This window comes from Bos grunniens, chromosome 2, assembly GCF_055505025.1.
Source record: "Bos grunniens cultivar Pamir isolate PY7600 chromosome 2, Bosgru_T2T1.0, whole genome shotgun sequence".
NCBI classification, from domain to species: Eukaryota; Metazoa; Chordata; class Mammalia; order Artiodactyla; family Bovidae; genus Bos; species Bos grunniens.
The window spans coordinates 112,913,591-112,929,497 of NC_141166.1; the positions used below are offsets into that span (position 1 = coordinate 112,913,591).

Genomic DNA, 15,907 nt, shown 5'->3' on the forward strand with positions numbered 1-15,907 from the left:
CCTGAGTCTATTTGGAGTATTCTGTTCTGTACATTCTGTTCCATTCCATTCCATCTAATCGTATCCTCCTCTCTTATCCTGACCCATTCCTTGGTAAATTTGTCTGACTTGTGCCAGAAATACACTGATGATTTGTTTGGTTGTTTATCATTAGAAGAATATGTTCTCCTTAATACAGACTCTATGTATTCAATATCCATTCTCCCTTTCTTTTTTATAAATAGAATTCCAACTTTGTTTGGGATAGCAATATTCCCAGCAAAAATTATTTGTTTTCTCAGCCTCTCTTGCAGCAAGGATTAGCCACATGGTATAGTTACAAATAATAAGATGGAAGCAAAATTCCCTTACGAATTTACTTTTCCAAGATAAAAGGACTACCATTTAAAAGAGAAAACCATTAATCTCTTTCCCCCTTTTTCTTTTCTAGAATGTAGATATGAGGCCTGGAGGTACAATACTCTGAGGTGATAAGGGTAGGGAGAAATGTCTACACATTACAAACAGCAGGTCAGGAAAATGTAGAGTGACTTAGGGTCATTAATAGCATTGTTCAGTTTCAGTATCAACCCTTGCTGCCTCTGGATTCGATGCATGAGTCGAATCTTCCTCTATGTAAGCCCCTTAAGAAGGGTGTTCTGATATTTGTAAATATAGTCATGAATCTATTTCTTACTGAATCTATTTTTACTGATGGTCTTCATTTCTCCTTCTTTTCCAAATTTCACTTAGACTTTTATGTTTTCATATAAATTTTAGAATACATTTTTCAAGTTCCCTTGGATTTTGATTGGAATTGCATTAAACTTATAGATTAATAGAGGGAAAAATGGAACATTTACAATATTAAGTCATACCAACCACAAAAATGGTGCTGCTCTCCATTTATTTAACTCTTCTTTCATAAAAAACTTATAACGAGTTTTCCCAGTAAAACTCCTGTGCATTCTTTGCTGGGTTAATTTATGATGAATTTCTAGAACACCTGCTTATTGAGTGTTGTCAATTTGAAGATGTACTTTGTTTGGTTTTGCTCTATATTTAAATATCTTTGCAATCTGGTTTAATTTTCTTGGGCTCCAAAATCACTGCAGATGGTGACGGTAGCCATGTAATTAAAAGATATCTACTCCTTAGAAGAAAAGCTATGACCAACCTAGACAGCATATTAAAAAGCAGAGACGTTACTTTGCCAACAAAGGTCCGTCTAGTCAGAGCTATGGTTTTTCCAGTGGTCATGTATGGATGTGAGAGTTGGACTATAAAGAAAGCTGAGTGCCAAAGAATTGATGCCTTTGAACTGTGGTGTTGGAGAAAACTCTTGAGAGTCCCTTGGACTGCAAGGAGATCCAACCAGTCCATTCTAAAGGAGATCAGCCCTGGGTGTTCATTGGAAGAACTGAAGCTGAAGCTGAAACTCCAATCCTTTGGCCACCTGATGTGAAGAACTGACTCGTTTGTAAAGACCCTGGTGCTGGGAAAGATTGAAGGCAGGAGGAGAAGGGGAAGAAAGAAGATAAGATGGTTGGATGGCATCACTGACTTAATGGACATGAGTTTGAGCAAGCTCCGGGAGTTGGTGATGGACAGGGAAGCCTGGTGTGCTGCACTCCATGAGGTCACAAAGAATAGCACACGACTGAGCAACTGAACTGAACAACCAAAACTGAAAATGTTCCCATCCACCTTGTCTCCTTATTGGTGCATAAAAATTTGCTACATCAGACCATAGATTGTTTATCATTCAGAGAAATATAGTATATATTTTAATTTAATATTTTCTATTTGTTGCTTTCTTTCCCTTTGGTTTCTTTAGTTCATTCCCTTGAAACTTTCAACTGGTCAAAATAAAAGTAAAAATGGACTGCTGTTTGGAAATACTCATTAACTTTCCAAATTATTACAGGCACTACTTATTCTAACAATTTATAACATGATGGACATATCTACATTTTTTGCAGATAGAACCAATCTATTTTCTTGTTTCACTTGTAGTTTTGTTAATGAAAAACATTTCAAAATAACAATAGATAAAAAAAAAGCGTCCATAAGCCAGCTTCCTAAGTTAACAAATACTGACATTTTATAATTGCTTTAATTAAATTTATTTTCCGTTTAATAATAAAATTTGTTACTTAATTTATTTTGTTTAACAAAAAAATTATTATCACAAAGTTAAAGTTCCCCGTTTTTCCCTTCCCATGCTCATTTCTCACCTTTCTCTGAGAAAACAAGTCTTGAATTGGAGTATAGCCAGGCCACATCTTGTTTGTCTGCTTCTGTTACATACAACTGGATTCACAAGCAATGTAAAGCATTGTTTTATAGATTTAAAACTTTTACCTATATGACATTTATGGTACATGGTCTACTTTTCATCCAATATTGTTTTTTAGTTCTTACTGTGTTCATACATGTAGATTTAATCCATTTATTTAACCTCTGGATACTGTTTCATTTTATAAATCCTTTTGCTGAGAAACATTTGGGTTGCTTCCATTAACTCATTACAATGAATGCTGCAATGAACTTTAAACATATTTTCTTATTCATGTTCAGGTACAAAGAATTCCTTAACTACATCTGTTTCCTCAATAAAGGCAATCTGTTATTTAAAAGAAAAAAATAGATGTTACTTCATTCTTTTCAAAAAGTAAATATAATTGATAAAATCTTCAACAATATCTTTCCCTCTCCTTGTGTAAAATAACTGCTATGTGTTAGCATGTTATAATGAAAAGATGGTGATTGTTATTACATTCCATGAAAAAGCTCTTATCAGAATGTCAACTTTCTTTATTCTATTGGAAATAATAATAATAAAAGAAATTTCCCCTAGCCCCAAAGAAAGCACAACCTATCATTTTTATATATACTTCCTCTGGCAAATATAGAGTCGGATAACTGTTCCATCAGGAATATTGAAATTCTTTATATATACTTACTGATGCTGCTGTTTAGTCACTTCAGTTGAGTCCAACTCTGTGTGACCCCGTGGACAGTAGCCCGCCAGGCTCCTCTGTCCATGGAATTCTCCAGGCAAGAATACTGGAGTGGGTTGCCATGCCCTTCTCCAGGGGCTCTTTCCAATCAAGGGATAGAACCTGAGCCACCAGGGAAGCCCTTATATGTGCTTGCTGCTGCTGCTGCTAAGTCGCTTCAGTCGTGTTCGACTCTGTGCGACTCCATACACGGCAGCCCACCAGGCTCCCCCGTCCCTGGGATTCTCCAGGCAAGAACATTGGAGTGGGTTGGCATTTCCTTCTCCAATGCATGAAAGTGAAAAGTGAAAGTGAAAGTGAAGTCGTGTCCGACTCTTAGCGACCCCATGGACTGCAGCCCACCAGGCTCCTCCATCCATGGGATTTTCCAGGCAAGAGTACTGGAGTGGGGTGCCATAGGTATACAATATTACTACATTGTTCAATATATAAACCTATTATGTATCTGAGTATTTCTATTATACCCATTTCTGTAGCAACAGGATAGATTTGCAAACTGTACATATACTTCATAGTAATGTTAAGTTGTACAAAAGTTATTACATTTCTAATCATCTGCAGAAGCTGCACTATAATATCTCCCCAACCATATATTAAAAAAAAATTTTTTTTAATGCAGCTCCTATCGTTTCCTCCTAGTTGGCTGTTAAATTCTCGAAATTTTTACAAGTCAGTTATTACCTACTGAATGGCATGAAATTAGCCATGGTGGGAGGATTTCTCCCACTGAGATCAGCAAACACTACCAATCAGGCTGTCTTCCCCCTAGAGAGGTATTTATCAGCACAACACTGATTACACGCAATAAACATTTGGAAGATGTAGCACTCTACGCAGCACAAAATAAGATGAAAATGAAGTTAAATATTTTAAATTGTTTACTGAGCTATTAATATGTGTCTGTCTCTTTTAGGTACTATATACTGTGTTACTAGAAGAAGACAGATTGGTACCTATGCTAAAAGATAGAAGAGCTTAGACAACGTCCAGAAGAACACGTAGGGTAAGCGTTTGTCACACCAGTGGTTAGTGTGACCATCTGTCTCTATCTGACTTTTATTTATCTTTAAGTACCTAGATTTTTCACAATACATGGCAGAATGGATGTTTATTGGCTATATGATTGACTAGCTGTGTTTGATCATGCAATAATAAAATAAAATGTATAATTGGTTATATATCACATCAAAAAGTGATTTTTTAAAGGATTCATCCGACTGGTTGATTGAATCAGGCTACTGTGGATAAACTAGGCCAAAATACTCATTATTATCTTTTCTTTGTCTCTAAGCATGTACCTTTAATAATGAAGCAAATAATACCTAATTTTAAAATACTAAATAAAGTAGTGTGGCTGGAGGAGGCACAAGCTGGAATCAAGATTGCTGGGAGAAATCTCAATAACCTCAGATATGCAGATGACACCACCCTTATGGCAGAAAGTGAAGAGGAACTAAAAAGCCTCTTGATGAAATTGAAAGAGGAAAGCGAAAAAGTTGGCTTAAAGCTCAACATTCAGAAAACGAAGATCATGGCATCTGGTCCCATCACTTCATGGGAAATAGATGGGGAAACAGTGGAAACAGTGTCAGACTTTATTTTTTTGGGCTCCAAAATCACTGCAGATGGTGACTGCAGCCATGAAATTAAAAGACGCTTACTCCTTGGAAGGAAAGTTATGACCAACCTAGATAGCATATTAAAAAACAGAGATATTACTTTGCCAACAAAGGTCCATCTAGTCAAGGCTATGGTTTTTCCAGTGGTCATGTATGGATGTGAGAGTTGGACTATAAAGAAAGCTGAGCACCGAAGAATGGATGCTTTTGAACTGTGGTGTTGGAGAAGACTCTTGAGTCCCTTGGACTGCAAGGAGATCCAACCAGTCCATTCTGAAGGAGATCAGTCCTGGGATTTCTTTGGAAGGAAGGATGCTAAAGCTGAAACTCCAGTACTTTGGCCACCTGATGCGAAGAGCTGACCTATTGAAAAGACCCTGATGCTGGGAAAGATTGAGGGCAGGAGGAGAAGGGGACGACAGAGGATGAGATGGTTGGATGGCATCACCGACTCAATGGACATGGGTTTGGGTGCACTCAGGGAGTTGGTGATGGACAGGGAGGCTTGGCGTGCTGTGGTTCACGCGGTTGCAGAGTCGAACACGACTGAGCAACTGAACTGAACTGAATCACACAATGAGTACTGCTTCAACTGGATTATTATAATTTATTGTGGGGTTTGCCATGGATAGATAATGTACTCAATTGATAAATTAAAACACAACAGGAAAGAACACTTCTTGTATATATCTATTGGAGAGTGATTATCATTGTACAAATACAGCTTAAATTACATGACAACTTAATTCCCACATACTCTATGTTTTTGTTTTTTGGCACTGTTTCTACTGTGAGGACACTGGGAATCAAAAGAAAAGGAAGTGGTGCTCTGTGTTGGAATATCTCTATCACTCTTTGTAAATAATAATCCACTTTTCCCCTCTAATTTGACAGCTTTATATGTGCACAGAATCACACGTTTGGAACAATTTGGATGATTCCCAAGAAGAAGATAGTAGTGGATGTGGGAATCTTTAGGTAAATACATCCCAGATGAAAAGCTTAGTCAACTTGGAGCAGCTGCTTCAGGCAGTATTTAGACCAAAGAGTTGAATTGTGATGGCCTGTCTGTGATTTTTACCAACTATAGTATACTGTGCTTCTCACATTTTAATGCCTAAGAATCCCCTGAAGACCTCATTAAAACGCTGATGCCTAAGTCCCAACCCAGAGGGTCTGCTTCCTTAAGTCTGAGGCCCAAGAATCTGCATTTCTAACATGCTCCCAGGTAATGCTGATGCTGCCAGTCTCAGATCTGACTTGGAGAAGCAGTTAGAGGCCAATAAAACATGATATTCCCTTAATCTATGGAATAGAAGTGACTTCTGTGCTCTAGGCTGCCATCTAGCAGGAACATCAAGGAGTGAGGACACTGTGATGCTGTGAGAAAGTTCCACTGATTGTGGAGTCTGGTAACCATCCTGGGCATTGGGTAGTTGCCCAGGGAAATAGTGGAAACTGGGGCTGGGGGTGAGGGGAGGGGTTCCATGGGCTCGAGAGATGCCAGCACTGTTTAGCAGTACTTTAATAGATTAACAGGTGTGATCGGTGACTAAGGGGTATCAATGCACCCATCTCAGTAAAATTGCTTTCTCTTGTATTGCTTATTTCTGAAAGCAATTGTGACCTTCTTAATCATGGCTCTTTCAAGTAGGCCAATGTCTCCTTTGAAATCTTATTTACACTGTTCATTTGTCACTGCCTCAGAGACACTCCTGACTCTGGCTCCAAACCGATGCCCCTGCTTAATGCGGCTGGCCCTGGTGGGAGCAGATACTTAGCTTCAGACCCAGGGACACCTTGGCCTTTTTTCTTGATGTCTGCCCAGCCTGCCTTTGCCCAGACACCCTCTTCAGTTCCTCTTTATTTCATACCCTGCAGTTGTGGGGGCTCTGCCCTGCTTCCCTAAACCCTTCCAAGCGAGGGTTTCAGCCTCACACTCATCCATGTGGAATGGGAGATAGAACAGGAATGACTGGACTTTGCTTTCAAGGGCTCTAGAAAACAGTGATGTTAATAGACTTGATAATGGCATATGCGTGCCTGCGTGCTCAGTCACCTCAGCTTATCCAACTCTTTGCGACCCTATGGACTATAGCCTGCCAAGCTCCTCTGTCCACGGAATTCTCCAGGTAAGAACACTGGAGTGGGTTGCCATGCCCTTCTCCAGGGGATCTTCCCAACCCAGGGATGAAATCCAGGTCTCCTGCGTCTTCTGTATTGCAGGCAGATTCTTTGAAGAAAGACAAAAATGCGATTCAAACTGACCTTGGGGAAACAGTTGCAGAGATGATGGCTGTGCTCCTACAAGATGAGCAACGACAAGGGCAGGAACGGAAACTGACGTGTCATCAGGAACGTTCCACCGTTTTGATCAGCAGCTATGACTGGGCCTTATGGCGCTCAGCTTGATGCAGCTGTGCTATTGCGGGTTCAACCCTCTTCCAACAGACCTCCAGGTGGCAGTGTGTTGGGGTCAGGCAACTGTTGCATTTTCAAGGATTCTTCAGTTTGGTTGTTCAACACAGCCACTATTCAAACTTTAACTATATACAATCTTATATAAATTATATAAAATTCTTATGTTATATACAAGTTATACTATATTGTAATATATTAGATACAAATATCTAATACATAGCTGCAGTTAAATGAATTATATTAAAAACAAAGGTAATAAATAAAGTCAATCCCTTCCTGATTACCTTACCACATTGTATTACCACTCTTTAGGTTATTAAGTACCTGCAGGGAGAAAATACCATAGTATAGTGTGTGCTGCACACCTCTGCCCGGTACCACATGTAGTGGCATCACATTGGCAACTTGAAATTGGCCATGGTTGGAGTATCTACACCATGGAAATCAGGAAGTTCTACGAATCAGGATTTGACTTGTTTTCTTTTTTGATTGTCTAGACTTAAGAACATGTCAGAGAAAATGATAATAAAGCAGATTAAACTAAAAGTGTATCCTGTCTATATCCATTACAATGCGAATGGCACAAAAAATTAAGAAAATATTCTTCCTATTATTTGATTCTGCAAAGAAGTCAATCACTTCACTGGTAAATGAGTGAAGTTCCAAAGTATGTCTACATTGTCCATCTTTTGCCTTACTCATTGTGCTGTGCTGTATTTAATCGCTCAGTCATGTCCGACTCTTTGCAACCCCATGGACTGTAGCCCACCAGCCTCCTCTGTCTAATGGGATTCTCCAGGCAAGAATATTGGAGTGGGTTGCCATGCCCTCCTCCAGGGGATCTTCCTAACCCAGGGATTGAACCCAGGGATCGAACCCAGATCTCCCGCATTGCAGGAGGATTCTTTACCATCTGAGACATCAAGGAAGCCCTTCTTACTCATTAAAGTGCAAGAAAACATCAACTAACATTCATGGTAGAACTATTCTCAGAGCTGTAGTATTAAACATTTGCCAACACACCCCCAACAGGAGGCCACAACTCACTCTAAAAGTTCAATGTTAATCAACCAGTGGCACCTTCTGTGGATAGGTGGGAGCTTTTGTTCATTGTAGAAAATCTTAAAAATGTATAGATAAGCAGCAGATACACATTGAATGTGTACCCAGGTCAGGCACTGGGCCAGGGGTTGAGGCTATAAGGATGAACATGAGACACAGTTCTACCCACATGGAGTTTCCAGTTTATCAGGGGAGCTCTTTTAAAAGCTTACTAGTATGCATTCATTTCCTCTAGAAATTTCTCCTAGGAAGAACAAAAGGCATATTGCTGCTGTTGCTGCTGCTAAGTCGCTTCAGGTGTGTCCGACTCTGTGCGACCCCATAGACAGCAGCCCATGAGGCTCCCCTGTCCCTGGGATTCTCCAGGCAAGAACACTGGAGTGGGTTGCCATTGCCTTCTCCAATGCAGGAAAGTGAAAAGTGAAAGTGAAGTCGCTGAGTCCTGCCTGACTCTTAGCGACCCCATGGACTGCAGTCCACCAGGCTCCTCCATCCATGGGACTCTCCAGGCAAGAGTATTACTGAGCTATAAAGAAGTACTTTGTAGAGTTATATTTGTGTTTTATTATTTTTCTTTTTTGTTTATTTTTCTTTTTAGTGGGGGTATTGTGTTTTTCATTGCAACAAATTGGGAACAAACCAAATAATTAACCATTGAAGACAGATAAAATAAACTATGATAATTTGTACAATGGCTTTATATGAAATCATTACAATTGAGATTTTAAAAGAATACTTAATGACAGTGGTATGATGCTCTCCAAGTGCTATTTTCCACACACATCTGCAAAAGATTGTGAAACAGCATTCCCTTATAACTTTACTCAATATGTATTTTATATATATATTTTATATATATATATATCAGCATTATTTCTGGGTGGGGAAATTATACAGTTTCTATAAATCAGAATAAAATAATTGACATGAGTGCTCACTTTGGCAGCACATATACTAAAATTGGAACGATACAGAGAAGATTAGCATGGCACCTGCGCAAGGATGACATGCAAATTCATAAAGTGTTCCATATTTTTATACAAGCAACTCCTACAGCTCAATTCCAGAAAAATAAATGAGCCAATCAAAAAATGGGCCAAAGAACTAAATAGACATTTCTCCAAAGAAGACATACAGATGGCTAACAAACACATGAAAAGATGCTCAACATCACTCATTATCAGAGAAATGCAAATCAAAACCACACTGAGGTGCCATTTCATGACAGTCAGAATGGCTGCGATCCAAAGTCTACAAGCAATAAATGCTGGAGAGGGTGTGGAGAAAAGGGAACCCTCTTACACTGTTGGTGGGAATGCAAACTAGTACAGCCACTATGCAGAACAGTGTGGAGATTCCTTAAAAAACTGTAAATAGAACTGCCTTATGACCCAGCAATCCCACTGGTGGGCATACCCACTGAGGAAACCAGAAGGGAAAGAGACACGTGTACCCCAATGTTCATCACAGCACTGTGTATAATAGCCAGGACATGGAAGCAACCTAGATGTCCATCAGCAGATGAATGGATAAGAAAGCTGTGGTACATACACACAATGGAGTATTACTCAGCCATTAAAAAGAATACATTTGAATCAGTTCTAATGAGGTGGATAAAACTGGAGCCTATTATACAGAGTGAAGTAAGCCAGAAAGAAAAACACCAATACACTATACTAATGCATATATATGGACTTCAGAAAGATGGTAACAATAACCCTGTATATGAGACAGCAAAAGAGACACTGATGTATAGAACAGTCTTTTGGACTCTGTGGGAGAGGGAGAGGGTGGGATGATTTGGGAGAATGGCATTGAAACATGTATAATATCATATATGAAATGAGTCACCAGTCCAGGTTTGATGCACGATACTGGATGCTTGGGGCTGGTGCATTGGGACGACCCAGAGGGATGGTATGGGGAGGGAGGAGGGAGGAGGGTTCAGGATGGGGAACACGTGTATACCTGTGGCGGATTCATGTTGATATATGGCAAAACCAATATAATATTGTAAAGTTAAAAAAAATAATAATAAATAAATAAAATAATTGACATGAATGTGCTTATAATATGCCACAAAGTATCACAGTTTTATAGATTTTGATAAATTCTTTGTTTTATTATTAACATGAGTCTTTTTTTTAAGAGCAAAGCACAATGAACTAAAACAACACCCATGCCATATAGAATTATTCCTCTAAGAGAAAACCACTTACTATGGTTCTGAGAAAGAAGAATGGACTACATACCATTAATACTTATTTTATTCATGCTTTTGCTTGGTTTTATATTCATAGAAATCAATGTAATATCTTGCTAGTTACACATGATATGATGCTAGTTACACTTGTTTAAATGGTTTGTAACTGTAATAGTGGTTTGCTATTTAAGTCATGGGGAAGAAGCTATCTATATTGAGGTTATAAACCAAGAATTCTCCTGGTATAGAAGTAGCAATTTAAAATAAAATTTCTTTCTTCTTCTGGCAACACAAATGACACAAGCCTGACTGGTTGCCAACAATGAAACTCTTTACCAAGGTTGGTTAACATCTAGTTGCAGCCTGTAGCGCAAACATCCAATGAGACCATAATTTCCGCCAAGGTGAGAGTAAGATGAGAGGTTAAAATAATTATTAAAGCAACATTAAGAAAACGTTAATACCTAAACTTCCGTCTCTAGCTAAGCAGCCAGAGTTGGCCACTTGAGTTCAAAATCAAATTGTGAAGGGTATATACAGTTTATTTAATTGGAGAAAATAATAATCACAGAGCTGAATCACAAGGTTTATGACTAACAGATAATTACTGTTTTGTTGTTCTAGGAAGTAGAGAAAAAAATAAGTGGCACATCTGGGAAGTAATAAAGATATGACCTTGACGATTTCTCTGGGTCTCTTATGCTTTGTTTTATTGCCAAAAAGTGACGAGACCATCAGCTCAGGGTGTTGGAATTTTCCTAATTGCCTTAGCAGCAGCTGGCTTGCCGTGATTACTGACGCTTTGGAGACGACCAAATGTTGAGATTTCAGTCAGGCTTGCCATGATTCATCTTTGGGAAGGAAATTCAATAGGACTTTGAAAGTCCAGAAAGCAGAAGTGGGGAAAACTCTTCCTGGAACTTTCCTCAAATTCCCCAGAGTCAGTTGTTTTGAACAGGTTCCTGATTTCTGACTAGAAGTGAGATGCTTTACCTGAAGTTTATTATTTAGACTTTCTCAGGAGCAGCTGCACAGGCCTTTGCAGTGGTCAAAGCATGGTCTTACTGGATAACACAAAGCATTAGGAAACATGATGCCTATGGTCAAGTCCCAGTTTCATGACGGGTTATCTGTGCTGCCATTGGTTGCCTTTAATATTTTATTGAAAATCTCTATAGGATTCATTAGACCTTTCTTACTGAGGGCTTACAAGCCCAACACCAGGAGCTGTATTAGGATCTGTTGGTCTGTAGATTTTAGCATATGTACTAAGTGAAGAGCACTACAGAATATAGAATTACTTTATGAATTAGCTTGTATTTACCAAGAATACTTTATTAGATATTATTCACGGATGTCCCTGGTGGTCCAGTGGTTAAGAATCTGCCTGCCAATGCAGGAAACACAGGTTCGATTCCTAGTCCGGGAAGATTCCACATGCCACAGTTCACCACAACTACTGAACCTGCACCCTAGAGTCTGTGCTCCACAGGAGGAGAATCTGCCACAATAAGAAGCCCGTGCAACAAAGAGTAGCCCCTGCTTGCTGCAACTAGAGAAAGCCTGAGTGCAACAAGAGAGACCCAGCACACCCCCAAATAAATAAATAAATAAATTTTAAAAAGATGTTATTCACAGGAAACTAAAGTAAATGCAAAAATGTATATAATACTGTTTTCTACTTTCTGGATTTGCTGCTTTGAGGTCTGAGGCCTTGCTAACCCTGGAAGTATTGCTCCTCCCAGGGTTAGCTAACTCCTAGAGATAGCAAATAATTCACCTTTCATATGTAAACCACCCAAACCAGCCTGTACCCCAGCCTTCATTGGGCTCATAATTCCAGGCCACTAGTTCCCTGCCCTAATCACTCCAGGACGTGGTACCTGACAACAAGGTACAGCCCCTATGCCCCAGCACCTGCTAACATTATTCAAATTTGCCAGTCCTAATCCTGTTTACCCTGTCTCTCCCATTCCTCCCCACAGAAACCACAGTAAATACTCTTGCCCACATTTCTCCCTCGTTCTCTCTGTCTCCTGACCAACCCTGGTACTTCCCTCTGCAGCCTTGCATGATGAGCTGTACCTCTATTTCTAGGGCTATGTGGGTATAAAAAGTCTTCCTGCCTGACAGTCATTTCTGTGTCTGCATCTCTTACCACACCCAATGAAAACAAATCCTGGGTACCTTTTTATAACAAAGGATTACTCAGAAATGAAGAAATCAAGCATAAACATCTAGACAGTCCAAGATCATAGATTTCATTAGAAAAAGAACTACACCCTACCTCAAAGTTTATCAAATTAATCCTTCATTCTGAGCACTCCCTATGTGTAAGGAGTTCTGCTAGGGAATATAAACCCACATTGGATAACAGAAGGAAAAGAGATTAAGCATAATACACCCCAAGCATTGTTCTATTTAACTTAGGCGTGACATTTTCTTTGAGGTTTCCTGTTTGGAGCCCTCTCATGGACCTCCTGTAACCTTCTTTCTGCTCCCCTGCCTTCTGTCTTCCCAAATTAGCACCGCCCTGTTCACCTCCCTCCATCTGGAGCTGGTGTATGTCACACCATGGTGCGCCTGCTCCCACAGCTGGCATGCTCCATGCCACGCACCCCTCACTGGTAGCATCACATGTCACCTAACGCCTGGATAAGCAAGCTTTGTAGTTCACATGCACGCATGCATGCTCAGGTGCTTCAGTCATGTCTGACTCTTTGTGACCTCAGGGACTATAGCCCGCCAGGCTTCTGTGTTCACGGGATTCTCCAGGCAAGAATACAGGAGTGGGTTGCCGTTTCCTCTCCTGACCCAGGGTTCAAACTCTTGTCTCCTGCAGTGCAGGAGAATTCTTTACTGCTGAACCACTGGGGAAGTTCCTTGTAGTTCACCTAGTGAACTATGAATAAATAAGTGAATGGCAAACTTAGCTAGTGACTTGTTTTATGGGCGTAGCTTCCCTGGTGGATCAGATGGTAAAGCGTCTGTCTACAATGCGGGAGACCAGGGTTCGAGCCCTGGGTTGGGAAGATCCCCTGGAGAAAGGAATGGCAATCCACTCCAGGACTATTGCCTGGAAAATCCCATGGACAGAGGAGCCCGGTAGGCTACAGTCCCTGGGGTCGCAAAGAGTCAGACACGACTGAGCAACTTCACTTTCAAGCCTGGCTTATTTATAAATTATAGGTGAGATTATTATCAGGAGGAAGTACAAAATGAAGAAAAGTTCAGAGGCTATGAAAGAAAGGTATCTATGGGAATATTTATCATCTTCTCTGCATTCTTCTATGATGAAAACCTTGAGTCTCATAATATATAACTGATATACAAGGAATAGCAATATGCAACAAATTAGTGGATCTCTAGACAAGCTGAGCTGTGAAAATGACCATCTCCACAGCACAAAGGAGGAAATGCCTTAGAAAATCAAGATATTGGTCAACACATGTATCTCTGAACAGAGACTTGACAAATAGGGACTTAATCAAGAAAGACTTACATATCTTACATAAGCAGAAAGCTGAGAGTAAGCAATCCAGGGCTGATGCAGGCCCTCAAACTATCATCCTTAGCTTTTGACTTTTATCCTGTGGTCACAAGATAGCTACTCCCCTTTCAGGTATCATATCTAAATTCATGGAAGAAAAAAAGGAAAAGAATAGAAGGTACTTCCAGCTGAATCTGACCATTTTTACAAGGTTGAGACTTTCCTGCAAACCCTACCCAGTAAATGTCTCCTTATAGCTCTTTGAATAAACCATGTCACCTTACCACAAGATTCTGAAAATCAAAAATTTTTTAATGTGTGTATTTACTTCCTCCACTGCAAACTGAGCTTTTGCTAGCATGGAAGAATGAAAGATGGAAACTAGTAGTCAAAATCTCAGTGTTTGCCAAAGTCAATAAAAATTTAGTGAATGGACCTCCAGGTAGGTTCAGATAAAGGCAGTAGTGTATCTATCTACTTTTTTCCTCATGGATTCTCCCCAAACAATACAAATAGCAAAAGAAAAAAAAGTGAATTTATACTCAAATCACATCTTTAGCACAGCCAGAAGACAGAGAATGTCCCAACTTCAAAATAACTGTGGATAAAAAGTGAAAGATAAAACCCAGAGCCCAATTTCTCACCCTCCCACCACCACCTTGCCCTGTCCTGAGGCTCTCGAGCAAGTGAAAGGAGAACCAGAAATGCAGGGAAGCAACATACAGGAGGTAGTGGGAAGCCTAAACTGGATTTTAATCCACAACCAGAAACACCACGTCTGCCCTCAGTCTGAAAATACTAAAAAAGTGTCCAGGCACAAGCATGGGCTTCAGGGAAGGAACTTTTGAAGTATAAGTGATTTCAAGGGACAAGCGAGAATTAAAGGGGCAATTATTGAAACTCATAGCTCTGGAGAAGGAAAAAAGTACAAAAAAAAAAGGGGGGGGGTAAAAATACCCTTTGGCAATTGGGTGGGGAGAGGAAAAGAAGAAAAAGGGGGAAAAAGAAAAAGGAGAAGCTTTAGGTTCCTGCAAGAGAAAAGAGAAACATAAGAGGACTCAGAGCCCTCCTTGCCCCAAGAAAACACCCCCTAAACCTAACAAAGTACCTTGACTTTGCTGTACTAACACGAGATGACGCCATTACGCCAAGAATCTTGAAAACATGCCAATACCGTAGAAATGAACACACGGAAGGTGAAACCCACATACAGCAAAAACAAGGAAATGGAATTTCATGCATATCAAACAGAGGAAAATTGTCCTCCGATAAAACAACCCATAAATACAAAGGAAACTATAAGGAAAGAAAATATAAAGAAACTGTAAGTTCACACATCAAGCAGAATGAAATATTCTCATATAAGCATTTGAAGATATGAACAACTATCTTAAATCAGAAATGTTGTTCAGTGGCCAAGTTGTGTCTGACTCTTTAGGACCCAGTGGACTGCAGCATGGCAGGCCTCCCTGTCCATCACCAACTCCTGGAGTCTACTCAAACTCATGTCCATTGAGTTGGTGATGCCATCCAACCATCTCGTCCCCTTCTCCTCCCGCCTTCAATCTTTCCCAGCATCAGGGTCTTTTCAAATGAGTCAGTTCTTTGCAACAGGTGGCCAAAGGATTGGAGTTTCAGCTTCAACATTAGTCCTTCCAATGAATTTTCAGGACTCATTTCCTTTAGGATGGACTGGTTGGATCTCCTTGCAATCCAAGGGACTCTCAAGAGTCTTCTCCAACACCACTACTAAGCTGCTAAGTCACTTCAGTTGTGTCCGACTCTGTGCGACCCCATAGACAGCAGCCCACCAGGCTCCCCCATCCCTGGGATTCTCCAGGCAAGAACACTGGAGTGGGTTGCCATTTCCTTCTCCAATGCATAAAAGTGAAAAGTGAAAGGGAAGTCGCTCAGTCGTGTCCAACTCTTAGCGACCCCATGGACTGCAGCCTACCAGGGTCCTCCATCGATGGGATTTTCCAGGCAAGAGTACTGGAGTGGGGTGCCATTGCCTTCTCTGCTCCAACACCACAGTTAGCATCAATTCTTTGGCGCTCAGCTTTCTTTATAGTCCAACTCTCACATCCATACATGACTACTGGAAAAACCA

The 15,907-nt window shown here is 40.2% G+C and overlaps 1 non-coding gene across 1 annotated transcript; it reads left to right on the forward strand.

Annotated features, from left to right (window-relative positions):
- Positions 1-9,034: 9,034 nt before the first annotated feature.
- Positions 9,035-9,141, forward strand: LOC147378555 (U6 spliceosomal RNA). The gene has a single exon (XR_015154024.1). It is a non-coding gene; the product is annotated as a U6 spliceosomal RNA (small nuclear RNA).
- Positions 9,142-15,907: the final 6,766 nt, after the last annotated feature.